This window comes from Schistocerca serialis, chromosome 5, assembly GCF_023864345.2.
Source record: "Schistocerca serialis cubense isolate TAMUIC-IGC-003099 chromosome 5, iqSchSeri2.2, whole genome shotgun sequence".
In the NCBI taxonomy this organism is placed as follows: domain Eukaryota; kingdom Metazoa; phylum Arthropoda; class Insecta; order Orthoptera; family Acrididae; genus Schistocerca; species Schistocerca serialis.
Window position 1 is genome coordinate 412,234,091 of NC_064642.1, and position 15,718 is coordinate 412,249,808.

General features: G+C 44.1%; 1 protein-coding gene and 1 pseudogene across 1 annotated transcript in view; one reads left to right on the forward strand and one right to left on the reverse strand.

The window, feature by feature from the left end:
- The window catches only part of LOC126481974 (forkhead box protein F2-like), a 258,865-nt gene that overhangs the window by 139,566 nt on the left and 103,581 nt on the right, over positions 1 to 15,718 (reverse strand). The gene's annotated exons all lie outside the window — the stretch shown is intronic.
- Positions 739 to 856, forward strand: LOC126482786 (5S ribosomal RNA; annotated as a pseudogene).

The following is a 15,718-nucleotide window of genomic DNA, read 5'->3' on the forward strand; positions in this document are numbered from 1 at the left end:
GAGAAACCTAGACATAGAACTTTAAACGGACTCTATAGATTCCATATATGTGATTGCTGAATGACCTTATAGCAACAATTTGTATATGATAATATTATCTTATCTATTACAAGATACCTTATTGTAACAACCTGTGTATGCCTACTTTATCCTTAATTGAATGTCAATAAGACGAGACATTATTTATGTGTTATAATGTATGTTGATTTTATCTTTATCTGTCTGTATGTAATTAAACATGAAACCATTTGTACTTGAAAACCACATACGCTAAATAAATAAATTCGTTGATGGACTACATTTCCTGAGGGTTCTTCCAATGACTATCATTCTGGTATCTGCATTACTCACGAGTAATTTTATATGGTGTTTCCCTTAAAAATTGCTCCGTAGGCTTACTCCTAGGTATTTTGTGGCAGTAACTTCAGCCAACGATTGTTCCGCTATTGTGTAATTGTAGCCTAAAGGTCTTTCTGTCTGTGTTTTCGCAATACATCACAGCTGTTTATGTTGAGGGTCCGTCACCACTCCCTCTACCAAGCGCCGATCATTTGCAGATCTTCCTGCACTTCGCTACAATTTTCTACCTTCGCGACTTCTCTTAAAGAACATTATCATCCGAACAAAGCCTCATGGAACTTCCGACGTTATCTACTATGTCATTTATATATATTGTGAAAGTATAGCTCCTATAGCTGTACTATTATTATATAATTATGTATTATTACTACGTCATAAGCCAGCGGCCTTGCCGCAGTGGTAACACCGGTTCCTGTCAGATCACCGAAGTTAAGCGCAGTCGGGCTGGGCTAGCACTTGGATGGGTGACCATCAGGTCTGCCGAGCGCTGTTGGCAATCGGGGTGCACTCAGCCCTTGTGAGGCAAACTGAGGAGCTACTTGATTGAGAAATAGCGGCTCCCGTCTCGGAAACTGACATACGGCCGGGAGAGCGGTTGGTGACCACATGCCCCTCCATATTCGCATACAGTGACGCCTATGGGCTGAGGATGACACGGCGGCTGGTCGGTACCGTTGGACCTTCATGGCCGTTTCGGGAGGAATTGAGTTTTACTACGTCATAAATGCTGTTACCTCTGCCTTATTACTACAAGGCAATGCTGTCCAAAATTATAATTAACGGTGCTGGGGACCATTACAGTATTTAATCATACAATGTAGGCTTTCACGGCCGGTGTTGTCTTCAGTTGAAATTTCCGGGCTGAGAGGCCGTGGTCAATGTATAAAATTTCTACCTGACGTTTCGTCTCCATCTGCGGAAGACATCTTCTGAGGTCATCCGTCTACTGCCACTGAGGCTCCAGGTACTCTCGCATTTATAGAGCGCATAGAGGGCACCACCATCCGTCACGTGATGCCGACGGTATGCCTATCTTTGGAAGGCGTCATCATTCTCGATTAAGAGTAATCGATTGTCATTCTGCTGGCGCAACGTCGACATCCATATTTTGTCCAACTTTAAAACTTCCTCTTTTCTATTAAAGTTGTTATGGTGTTTGTGAATTTCTATTGCTTCTCTACACATGCGCGCATGATAATGGGATGTTCGTGCTAGAACGCTTGTCTCATTAAATTTAATTTCGTGATTCCCATCTCGAAAAACATGGTCAGCTACGGCCGATTATTCGATGTGTCCTAAGCGACAGTTTCTTTTATGTTCGGCTAAGCCGGTGTTTACACTTCTTTTCGTTGTTCCAGTATATACTTGTCCACAACTGCATGGAATTTTGTATACCCCAGGTGTTGCTAGGGGATGTCGGGCGTCTTTTGCAGTTCTGAAGTATTTCTTAATCTTCTTGGTGGGTCTGAAGATTGTTTCGATCCCATACTTGGCCAGAGCTTTCCCGATACGGTCCGTGACCTTATTAAGGAACGGTAGGAAATTTTTTCCGGTAGGTGACTGTTGTCGCTCTGGACTTCTGGCTTCTTTTCTTCTTTGATGGAGGGCTCAATCAATTTCCTTGCTGGTATATCCATTTTTCATAAAGGCTGACCGTAGGTGATCCAGTTCGTCTTGTAAGTGAGCCGGATCGCAGATTTTGTTGGCTCTGTCCACCAAGGTTTTCATGACACCTCTCTTTTGCCTAGGCAAATCGCCTCCTCCGATTAAAAAAAAAATCTAGAATTTTTTTTACTATTACCACTGACACCATCATCGTGTTCTAAATATTTGTTTTATGGAAAACTGCAAAAGATGCAAATATATTTTAAATTGTGTTGGTAGCCGCTTGTGTAAACTCTAGACGTAAGGCTGCCGTTTGATTGGAATGGCGCAAAAATTTGAGGAAGCTGTTCTTATATAGTTCTGTTTTTGTGTTTAAAGTGAATGTTCAGTTTACGATCCGTCCTTTTTAACTTAACGGTCAGACCGTCTGACTGCAACGTGTAGAGGTCGAGTTCGATTCCCGGCAGGGTGAAGGTTATCTCCACTCTGGGACTGGGTAGTGTGTTGTCCTCATTTTCGACACGAAAGTAGCCCAACTGAAAAGACATGCAGGGCAGTGGCCGAACTTCTCCAAGTGGGGACTTCCGACCATCAGTGCCATTCGATCATTTCGTTTCATTCGGTTTACGAACCTTCTTTGCAGTATTTCGGACGTGCTTTTTGCTGCAAACATGACGTCAAAATCAACGTGGAACGAATTTAAAGAAATGTTTCACGATGAAAATATGGTCTTTGTTAGTAAACAGAGAGTGGTATTTATTCATAGTGATACAGCCTTCCATTGCTATTACTACAATTTCCCACGCAAGTAGACGTATAAACAACAGCGAACTAGATCATCTCTCGCCGTTCCTGTTATTTTCACGTACAGTACATGGGAATAAAGATGTGGATGTCCTTCTTTACACGCCATTCATAGTCGTTATATGAGATGCAACGTCTTCTCTAAAACATGTTCAGTGGAACAGGTACCTCATCAGAAATAAGAAGAATGTCTGCAGTTAACCCCACACAGTCTCAAGAAGCTATGTGGTTTAGGATCGAGGAGGAAGTACAAATGACAGGCATCAAACCTGCACATGTGCATGATAGAAGGTTGTGACGAAAAGTGAAACACAACGCGCATCTAATAGCCTCCCAATCTGTGTTTACTGATCAGTTCCGTAAGGTTCTCACGATACAGAGTACGCAGCTTTCTTTTGATACTTTTACATGTCTTTCATTAATCCATATTTGGTTGGGGTCTCAAACCTTCCTGGCACTCAATAAATGGCCGAACGAGCGTTTTGTAAGCAATTTACGTCGAGCATAAGAAACATGTCTTGATGACCTCCCAATTAGTTCCTCTCAACATTTGGTAGCCAACGGTACATCCCATCATAGAGGAACTCTCACATGTCCGTGTTACTGAGATGCTGGCGAGCGGCTTCTCGTCCGCGACTCCAGTCTGCTACCTGTTCTTACAATAGTTGACAGCTGCACTAAAAATGTAAAACGTCTGATTTTAAAGAACTTTTGTGTGCAGTTACGTCTTTCGTTTCGGCATACAATATTTATAATTAAATATGCTCTAGTATTAATGTTGGTCCACCACCGAAGCAGAGGGGTCAGCAGGTCTGACTGCCATGAGAAAGACCCTGATTCAACTCCAGATACAGCCTGAGATTTGTTTGGTAGGAGTACTGGAACGGGGTCCACTTAGAGCCGTGGTGCCAATTGACAAGCTCGTTGTTTGAGGCTTCAGGATCTGGAAAGCCGACAACGGCCGTTAGAGCGATGAGGCGACAAAATGCCCGTCTATGACGTCATATGAGAGAGGACGATACAATGGCCGATCGGCATGACGCGATCCTCTTGGGCTGATCGCATAGTTTTCGGTACTAACCTTAATTTAAAAATGACTGTATTCGGATTAGAGAAATTTAGTATACAGTATAAACAAAGCGAAAAGACTGTAATGTAAACTATCTTTACTGAAATCGTGCGATTAGCTAATTTCGGTCACAAGTCATTTTCAGGCACCTGTAAAACCAACGTGGATGAGTACCACATTATCTGCATACATCTCCGTACGTCGCCGTGTATAAAAATAACACATTACACAATTCATATCAACACACCACCTTATCGTGCAATATTTCTACTTACATATGTGATATTACGTATTGTAGTTGTCAAATTATTTTACTTTACGCATACAAAGTACACGTTATTTCTAGGTTACATTGGCAATATATTCGCTTCACAAATGTTACAATTTCACATGTCATATTGGTAACTATTTAGTAATTACTACAGCTTGACAACTAACAGCAACTGCTATGTTGTTGTTAAAGATATGCACACATCCAAACACTGTAGAACTATCGGTAGCATATGTAAGAGGCTCATTGTATGCAGTGCTGGCAGGCCAGAATTAGGTGATGTATTGTGTATCACGTTATCAGTGGCCAAAGACCACTGAAGGGCATACAGACAGACGTACAGCACATTAGAAGTATGAATGTAATAAAATATTGAAAAATGAACACTCTACTAATTGCTAGCGTGCCAGACTTACGTGGGTCGTCAATGACTGAGGGCTATGTACACTGTTCAGCCAGAATATAATGACCACCTACCTAATAGCCAGTATGTCCACCTTTGGCAGGGATAACAGCGGCCACGCGTCGTGGCATGAAAGCAATGAGGCCTTGGTAGGCCGCTGGAGGGAGTTGTCACCTTCTCTGCACACGCAAGTCGCCTAATTCCCTAAATACCGGATAGGTGGGTGATGAGCTATAACGCCATGATCAGTCATATCCAGATGAGTTCGATCAGGTTCAGATCTGGCGAGTTAGCTAACCAGCACATCAGTTGGAACTCGCCGGGCCGCGCGGGATTAGCCGAGCAGTCATGGACTCTGCGGCTGGTCCCGGCGGAGGTTCGAGTCCTCCCTCGGGCATGGGTGTGTAAGTTTGTCCTTAGGATAATTTAGGTTAAGTAGTGTGTAAGCTTAGGGACTGATGTCTTCAGCAGTTAAGTCCCATAATATTGCACACACATTTTGAACTCGCCGGCATGTTCCTCGAGTTACTCCATCACACTCCTTGCGCATTATCTTGTTGAAAAATGAAACTGCCATCGGGATACTTGATAGTCACGTAGGTGTGTGTGTGTGGCCTGCAATTAGTGTACGATAGCCTTGACCATCATGGTGCCTTGCAAGAGCTCCACGGTACCCATGGATGCCCACATGAATGTTCCCTAAAGCATAATTGAGCCGCCGACAGTTTATCTCCGTCCCGCATTCAGGTGTCAAGGAGCTGTTCCTCTGGAAGACGAAGGATTCGCACCCTTTCATCGGCATTATGAAGGATGTATAGGGGTTCATCATACCATGCTTCACTGCGCCAACGTCCACTGCCGATGGTCAGCTGCCCATTTCAGTCGTAGTTGGCGGTATCGTGATGTTAGCATTGGGAAATGCGTGGGACCTCGGATGCGGAGACTCATCGTTAGGAGTGTGTTCAGACACACTTGTACCATTACTTAAGTTTGATGTTAGATCCGCCACAGTTCGCCACTTGTCTTGACATCCGTAATGAGGGGTGGGCACCCAACCCCCACGACGTCTGGACGTGGTTTCATCTCGGTTTCGCCACATGTTGAAGACACTTACCACAGCTCTCCTCGAACACCCGACAAGTCGTGCACTTTCCGAAACGTTCGTTTCGAGCCTCCAGACCATCACAATCTGCCTTCGGTCAAACTCAGATAGGTCTCGCGCCTTCCCCATTCCACACTCGGACAGCACGCTCACTGATACTACGTACAAGGTGCGTGTGTCTGGCTAGCGGTCATTCCTCGCCAGGTGACGCTGCTATCGCTGGACGGGTTTATGTCGACAGTAGGTCGGTGGCCATAATGTTCTGGCTGATCAGCGTATAGACACAAAGAAGCGAATCTATTGAAAAATTCTATCGAAGAGTAATACATAAAAATAAAAATTTCATAATATTTTAAAATTATATTGTCACCGACGGACAGCAGAATCCTCTTATGGAGGACAATTTTTACACACAATCATATGCCTATATGTCCGGCTTGCTTTTACTCAAAATGAATAACTAGTGATAGGAGGTACCAAAACGAAAAAGACTTCGAAAGGATCTTTGGCAACATCATAACAGCTGCTGTTAGTTGCCAAACTGTAGTACTTAGAGCGCATATACCAGTATGACATGTGAGGTTTTAACGTTTGTGCTGTGGATCAATTCCCAATATAATGATGGAATATGACGTATACTCTATACGTGTGAGCTAAAATAATTTGGTAATTACAATATACAGCACGTAATATCACACATGTAAGTAGAAATATTGCACGTTAAGGTGTTATCTTAATGTGAGTCCTGTGATGTGTCATTACTTGGCTGTGTCTGGAGATGTATGCAGCGTCATAGACACTCTTCCACGTTGGTTTCACGGATGCTTGAAAATGGTTTATGGTCGATATTAGCTAATCACACGATTTAATTAAGTATCGTTTACATTACAGACTACTGTGGACTATGTTTTCTTTTATTAAGCGTTTAGGAGTCGTGGATTCACGCAGAAACAAAATTACTTTTGAGATTAGGTATAAATTCGCCTCTGACTGGAAAAATGGTCATCAGTTTCTTTTTATTGCGCCATAATCGATTCCGGATCTACCAGTCCCAATCTCAGGTCCACCGGGTGTATATACATCCAATCGCTATGATATACTGAGGGTTGCAAGTAATTGCAATATCTGTATAGTAACCACGGAAAATATGGCCTAGGATCACAGCTCGCCACCATCACCGTCCATGCAAAAGCAGTGTCCACTCGGGAAGCGAAGATCATTAATGTTCAGAAGTAAATTTATTCCTAATCTAGTCATATGACTACGTTCCCGAGTTCCATCACGAAAAGGTAAAATTTGCATCTATTGATCATTAGAAGGGAATGAACGGTGTTGATATCTCAGTAACAAAAAAAAAATTAAAAGAATCACGCTATGGATGGTACGGGCAGATTTTCAGGAATCATAAGAAAGTTGTAAGTTGACTACATAGTCGTCTCACGAAGCAGTGCAGTTCGATTATGTCAGGGAAGACATGAAAACGACAGATTTCAGACCTGAGGCTGAGCACGATAGAAAGTTAAGATGCAAAGTGTGGAAGTGTGCGGGCTTCGCATCAGTGTAGGATACGCGTTGGTAGAGAAATAACAGACATTTATCCACAACTGAAGAGAACTGGTTTTCATTACACAAAGTCGAAATTTTGTCCAAGCCCCTTTGTAACTCCTTAGGACCGTTCAAGGATACTATTTCCGTGAAGACAACAGCGTCGCCTGTAAACATTAATACAGCGCTGATCATCCTATTTGGTAAACCGTTGATGTGTGGGGAGTGTTAAGAAAGTATCGGAAAATTTGTAATTTCGTGGGCTGCATCAGTCCTATTCGCGCGATTTTTCATTGTTATATTGGTAAACATGTCTCAAGCGTTTCAAAACACTAGCAGCCATATTGAATGTTTAGTTGGTCGTCAGTTTTCAGGAAGGTTACATGTGTCTGCTTACGAGTGGCGGCTACTGATTTGTTTTAAAAATGTATCACATAATTTGCATTACATTTTGCTGTATGTTGAAAACTGATTTTGGTGTGTCTGCTATGAGTAAAACAAGGGTTTACGAATGGTATAAGCGTTTGCAAGAGGGTCGTGAAGAAGTAGAAGATGATAAACGTTATGGACGCTCAAGCACATCAGTTACCGAAGAAAACGTTGAAAAAATGAAAAAAAAGACAAAGTTTATGAACGATCGCCAAATGAGAACCAGGAAAGTTGCTGATGATGTTGGCATATGAACTGGCTCACGCCTAGAGATATTTTCGAAATATTTTAGTATGAAATGTGTGACAGCAGCGACAAAAGATGGGTCTACGGGTATGACGTCGAAACTCAGGCTCAGTCTTCCAAGTGGAGGCATTGACAAGCCCGAGAAAAGCTCTCCAAGTGCTGTCAAATGCATAGATTCTGTTGACTGTTGACTGACAAAAGCGTACAATATTTAGTGGGGACTGCAATGAAGAAGATAACATTAATGTAGAGAAATAAATAAAATCATTTCCAAAAATCGGAAGTTCCCGACACTTTTTGAACGCACCTCGTATATTGGAAACATTAGAGGTCCTGTTACGCTTCGCGTATTAGAGGTCCTATCACGCTTCATACATAGAATAAATCTGCACCACTCATAAAAGAGAATGTGGTCCTCCGGGAAGGACATTACTTCCGGATTAACAGAGTGTCCTGAGCATTATTGTGTCTGTAGTAGGTGCAAGTTTACGTCTAGAGGAGCTGCTGACAGAAGCGATACTCGAGCAGGGAAGTGCGTACTCGGTTGTGAGCCGGCGTGGCCGCCCAAACAAACAGCCCAGGGGCCCGCGGGACCGCAGAGCGCCTCGTTGTGCTAGGTCGGGGCCGATTACGTCGCGGAAACAATTTACCCGCCGCAAGTGAGTCAAACAAACGGCGCAGGTAAACAGTTTACGCCGGCTGCGGCCGCGGTCTCGGGCGCTCGCTCTGCGGAAGCGGAAGTGGAGGCCGCCTCGCAGCCTCTGTACGAAGCCTCGTCCTCGTTACAATATCCATACGCGTCACACCATGTGTTTCGATCTAACAATAAGTTTAGTACCCACAGACGGAGTAAAATTCTTATTCTTGCCTGTTCTAGAAATGCGTCGGAGCAATTAGAGCGGTAAAAGTGAAAGAGTCATGACAACATTTATATCTACAGGGCGCAGCGCGGGAAATTCCTTATTTCTTAAATCATAAATCAGAAGGTATTAGAGACATCAATTTAATTTTTTTTTCTTTACAAGGAGTAACATCTAAAGCTGCGTTCCATTATGTTTTGAAAATGATACATTGAAGGCGGCCTTCGTTCTGCTCAATGCATTTGGAGGGAGAGTCGAAATCAGAAGTTTCGGTTCACTTTTTCCAACATGTCTCTGTCGTGTTGGCAATAGCAATACGAATGTGGCTCCGTAGATCAGCCAGGGTCTCCGGACGATTGGTTCACACCAAGATAGCCCCATAAAAAAAAGTCGCATGGCGCTGAATCTGGCGAGTATGCTGGCCACTGGAGATTGCCCCTCAAAGAGATGAGACAACATGGTCATCGATGTTCGTGCCTTGTGAGCTGTGGAGCCATCTTGTTGGAACCAGACATCACCCACATCCATTTCTTCAAGTTCTGGAAGAAAAAACTGTTCAATCATCTGAGCATAACGCTCACAAGTGACTGTCACTGCCTTATCGTTCTCTTCGAAAAGCCATGGGTGAATAATGCCAAATTTAGATAGTACACACCAAACAGTCACACGTTCTGTATGCAGGGGCTGCTCATGAAGTTTTCGGGGGTTCTTGCCACTCCAATACCGCATATTTTGTTTATTCACGCAGCCAGACAAGTGAAAATGTGTCTCATCGCTGAATAACACTAAGGCGTCATGAGGCAACTCATCGATCAAGGTTTCACACGCATTTTTTCGTGAAACAAAACAACGTGGATGAAGTGTGTGCACCAGTGACAGTTTGAATAGATGAAATTTCAACTCTTCGTGAAGAATTAGTCTCACTGTGCGTTCAGAAATTGCAAAGGCAGCTGCACGTTTGCGTGCAGATCGCTTGGGAGAATTCAAAATCGAAATGTTTTCAGGCGTTCTGGTGGTCCTTGAAGGCCCTGGTTTCTTTTTCTGCACACTTCCAGTATCCATAAAGGAGTCAACCCACATAACAATTGATTTCTCATCAGGAATACGACCTGCAGGCGCGGTGTTAAACTGTTTCCTGAATGCACGCTGAGTTTTGATGATCGAACGTCCATTCGAAAAGTAGGCCGCAACGGCGAACGCGTGCTCCTCTCTTGCCCACTGCATGATCGCTACTAACTAACGCTTTTTTTTAACTTAAGTCTCGCACTTTTGATTGCACTGAAACCCATGCAACAATGAGTAACAGCCGCTGTGTGCCGCGCGTTTCAAATAAGGAAGTTCCCTAGACGCACCCTGTACATACATACTTCGCATGCTACCGTACGGTGCATGGCAGAGGGTACCCTCTACCGCTACTAGTCTTCTTCTTTCCTGTTCCATTCGCAAATAGAGCGAAGCAAAAACGACCGCCTACGTATTTCCGTAGGAGCCCTAATTTAGATTCGTGGTCCTTATGAGAATTGTATGTTGGCGGCAGCAGGATATTTCTGAAGACAGCTATGGGGGTTCTCTTTTTCTCAATAGTGCCCCGCGAAAAGAACTTAGTCTTCTCTCCTGGGATTTGCATTTGAGTTCACGAACCATCACTGTTACACTCACGTGGTGATCAAATCTACCGTTAACAAATCGAGCAGGACGTTTCTGAGGCCGGCCGTTGTGGCCGAGCGATTCTAGGCGTTTCAGTCCGGAACCGCGCTGCTGTTACGGTCGCAGGTTCGAATCCTGCCTCGGGCATGGATGTGTGTGCTGTCCTTAGGTTAGTTAGGTTTAAGGAGTTCTAAGCTCTAAGGGACTTGTGACTTTAGATGTTAAGTGCCATAGTGCTCAGAGCCATTTGAACCATTTTGAACGCTTCTGAAATGCATCGATGCCTTCATTTAATCAGACCTGCTACAGATCCCAAACACTCTAGCAGTACTGAAGAATGCGTCTGTCCAGTGTTCTATATGCGGTCTGCTTTACAGACGAAGCACACCTTCGTAAAATTAGCCCATTAATATGAAGTCCACCATTCGCTTTCCCTTATACCATCGGTACGCGCTAGTTCCATTTCATATCGCTTCGCAACGTTACGCCCAGATTCTTAATCGCGAGACTATATCTAGCAGCACACTACTAATGCTATATTCCAACATTTCTGGAACGAGTCTCCCGCTCTTCCGCATCAACTTAGTTTTCCGCATTCAGAGCAAGCTAGAATTCGTCACACCAACTATAAATTTTGCCTAAGTCGTCTTGTATCCTCCTAAAGTCACTCAATAGCAACACCTGCTTGTACATTAGAACGTTATCAACAAACAGCCGCAGATTGCTGCTCTCCCTATCCGTCAGATCTTTTATGTGTACAGGAAACAATATCGGTCCTATCACACTTCCCTGGGAAACTCCTGATGGACGTTCACAACATACTAAGTTCTATTGCTTGAGAAGTCTTCGAACCACTTACATATCTGGGAACCTGATCCGTAAGCTCGTACCTTCGTTGACAATCTGCAGTGGGGCACCATCTCGAACGCTTTCCGGATATCTAGGAATGTGGAACCTGCCTGTTGTCCTTCATCCTTAGTTCTCTGGGTATTCTGTGGGAAAAGGGCAAGCTGAGCCTCGCACTGCAAGGGCTAGTCTCAAAGCTTTAAGTACGACCAAGAAAAAATAAAGCTGCGACTGTGAACCGACGTGATGATGTCAGTTCCTCTCTACTTATTCACACTTTAATGCGACACTTTTTCGCAACGATGGATGAGATGGTAGAACCTAAGCTGCAGAAGTCTGCTTTTCGGTTGTTTACAAAATGTTTCACTCGAAAATCACCTAAGCGTCGTTCTCGAAATGCATGTCACGCAATGGATTCTTCATGCGAGAAAAAAGGAAAAATCACAGGGCGACCAGGCCTGGAGAATGTGAGGGGAACAGGTGGAGCCCATGTTTTATAGAACAAAGACGCAGCGTGTGTGATTGTGTTCTGTGCAGAATGAGCTGGGGCGCTGTCGTGGAGCACAGGTGCCCTTTGCACAACTTCCCGCGACGCTTCGTCTTGACAGTCTACCCTAACCTCGTCTGCCAATTTCTGTGGCATGGTCCTATGACGGTTTCCACCGCACCAGGTCGGTCTCAAAAAACACTCACAAGCGAAACTTCCCATCGCACCCCTCTCAGATTTAGTGGTAAGATGGTCCATGGTAACGGTGTTTGTTTGCAGAGCGGGAGATCCGTGATCAAATCTCCCACACGCCCCATTTCTTTTTTGTTCATTTCACAGTCACTGACGTGACTGTTCTCCTTCTGCACTCTTGGCGATTTTCGTAGTATACATTGATCATAGAATATGGGCCATGCGGTAAGAATATATTACAGCCGCAAGTAAATGTACTAAATAGTGGGAGCAGGCGAGATGGCGCACAGACCTCTCAATCAAATGAAAACAACAAATAAACGGTTGTGAGCTATGTTACAACAAAGGAATTTAAGTGTCAAAACTTCCAAAACGGAACTCAAGACTTATAAGATGTGGTACTTATGTAGAAGAAATAGGAAGCACGTACGTCTCGAGGTCACTTCGTTACATCTCGCTGTTGCAAGAGGACGTTACACCACGACACAGACACAATTCTGAATACAGCGAACAGACCAGTTAGTGACCGGACGGGCAGTTCATAATTTTGTGAAAGAACAAGTAGGACGCGAGGGAGACTTGAACACTGATCTTACCTTTTGCAGTCCGAAAACGTGACCACATAATCACGATGCCGTAGTTATTCAAATTTGCTCGATGTTGCACATCTTGAGCTTGGACCGTTGAGTGGTTCTATTTTGCTTCTTTTTTCACAGTTCTGCACACCTTCCTGTTTTCATGCTTGATCAGTGTTCAGTTTTTGGCGTGCTATTCCTGGAGGGAGGGGGCGTGATGGTTGCGGAGTTTCCCTTGTCAGCAGCACCTTGTCCAATGATGATTGGGTCTGCGCAGTGTTTTCACCGCTTGTCGTGCCCCATTACGTCGGAGTCATCGAATTCGCCCAGCGCTCATCCATGGCGATGACGCAGCCAAGAAAGTCATATTGACTGGCCCTACACAACTGCGTCCTTTCCGCTACTGCCTCGAGTCGGCGGGCCCATAGAATGGCATGAGTAGTGGCAGGAAACAACGGGTGGCGACCTTCAGTGTGTTCAAAATATCGTCCAAGACTCCGAAAACTGAACGATGACTGAATTTCATTATTTCCACTATCGTCTACATCAGGCATGGGCAACCTCTGGTGATCTGCGAGGCTGATTCACATACTTACTTCAGTTCGCGGGCCGCATTGTCACGAGACGCAACGGTAGGTCTCCGAAAATAGAAACTATAGCACCCGTAACTTTAATGTTTACAGGGTAACGCACCGATACGAATGGCATCCGCTTCCTGGCACGCAGCGCCAACAAACTGACCCTGAAAGAACGCGGTTTCGAGAGTATATTCATTTTACGTTCGCCCCATCTTCGGATGTTTGTATTTACTTAAGCAATGTGAACATCGTTTCTTTGCTTACAATTATTCACAATAGCTGTCTTAAAAACTTCCGTTACAAAGTTCTGCAACGCCGTTAGTAAAGAAACAGTGTTCACGACACGTAAATATAAAAGAACTTCTGAGGATGGGATGCCAGGCATCTTGAAGTGTCACCACGGAAAAATAAAAACCTATAACAGCAGCTGGTTGCAGCTAATTTATTGTAAATGACCTTAAATTTCAACAGTTTCAATGTACTAATACGTCCACAATGGACAAGAATTATTTGCTAATGTTCATACGAGAAAGAATAAAAAAACAAAATAGGCAATGAGACACGCGATTACAGTCGACAAACAGTTAGGAGTAGCTTCGCGATTTTCGGCCACAGGCAGGTCATTAGGGCGTTTAAAATGAGTCTGTCAATATCTACAAATACTATTAGTAAACATTTTTAAAAATATTTGTCTAAAAATTCTTTTGATTACTGATCGCGTAGACACGCGCAGTTTCTCTAACATGCCAGTCTTAGAGCACCAGGGCCCTCACATCTCGCGACTACCGGTTTTTCATACAGAGATTGTCTGCCACTTCGTTCTTCATCATTAAGTCTTATTGACCGCACTGAAAGCACCTTTGCCACCTAACCACTGTGTCGTAAGATCGTACATTGTTGCTGTACTCTTCAACGGACTGTCGTTGCCTTTCAAATGCAGAAAAGAAAATTACCGTACTCCACTTTATCAGTGGGCTGTACCGTTTTGTTTTGGCTCCTCTGATGGCAAGTGGTCTCGCGGTCGCGTTCCCGGTTCCCGATCACAGGGCCCCCGTTTCAATTCCCGGTGGAGTCAGGGATTTTCACTTCTTTGGAGATGACTGAGTGTTTGTGTTGTCCTCATCAGTTCATCATCAATCATGAAAGTGGCGAGACTGGACTGAGCAAAGGTTGGAAATTCCTGCGGGCGCTGATAACGGAGCAGTTGAGCGCCACACAAACCAAACATCATCATCATCATCATATGACGGCATGCTACGGTACCGTGGGCGGGGATTTCAGGCCTGCACACATGTACCTCTGCACAAAGAAAAAGTGAATAACGCAAATTCGTTTTTTCGAGGTAATAATTAAAATTTTATTACTACCTCTCCCATGTTTATGGTTTGGTAGCACTCACAACGTTACACACGTAAGAAAATAAAATCATTTATCTAATGCGGGTTAAGGCAGTTCTCAGGTATTTCGCGCAACAAAGTAATAGATGATCTTCAAAAGACAGCATCAATGGAGAGAAACCGATTCTTATACAGCTTCCGTCTCCCGACTTTCTCTACGTTTCGCGGAAAGCAGCATATGAGCAATAGGAACAGCAATGGCTAAAATAGCAGCAATAACATGGTGTTTACGCACTCGGCGATCCAACGTATCATACCAGCAGAGACAGGGTATAGCCAGAAGAATCTTTTGGGAACAGATGTGAATAAGTTGTTATGACAAGGTTGATCAATATATATACAGGATGAAAATTGTTGAACTATATGAAACAAACGTAAATTAGCTACAAACTGTGCCATGCACGTAGTTTATTCAACATATAAACGTCTCTACGGATATTCGGATTTAGGCTACGACATATTTGATACGCCTGCATGATTGGCGATGATGTAGCGCTGACGAGTAGCGAAATTCTCCGTTACCCGCTGAAGTGTCGGAACATCGATGCCGTCGATGACCTCCTGAACGGCTGTTTTCAGCTCAGCAGTGGTTCTGGGGGTTTTGCTATACACCTTGTCTTTAATATAGTCCCACAAAAAGGAGCCGCATATATTCAGATCCGGAGAATATGCCGGCCAATGGAGGCCCATGCCAGTGGCCTCTGGATACCCCAGAGCCAGAATGCAGTCCCCAAAGTGGTCCCCCGGAACATCAAACACTCTCTTGCTTCGATGGGGCCGAGCTCTGTCTTGCATGAACCACATCTTGTTGAAATCAGGGTGACTTGGAAAATGAGGATAAAATCATCTTCCAAAACCTTCACGAATCGTTCGGTAGTCATCAATGACTATCGCACCGATTATTCCGAGATTGAACATTACGCACAACATTACCATTCGTTGAGGGTGAAGAGACGTCTCGACCGCGAAAAGCGAATTTTCAGTCCCCCAAATGCGCCAATTTTATTTACTGATGAACCCATCGAAATGGAAGTGGATTTCGTCGCTAAACCTAACCATACAGCGCATACTAATTCCCGCCCTGCGGCCAACCATTCAGTTTGAACGTTCTGAAGCAAACCGTTCAGAAGTTATGACGATGTTATTTCATATAGTTCAATAACTGTCACCCTTTATCTCTCCGCACCTCTACAGTATCGGACATGCCGTGTACGTTCACACGACGATAGAAATATTAACAAACGTTATAGTGGAATCACAGGCGTTCGCAAGAGAGGAGAGAGGAGTTAGGATTCCCCCCTT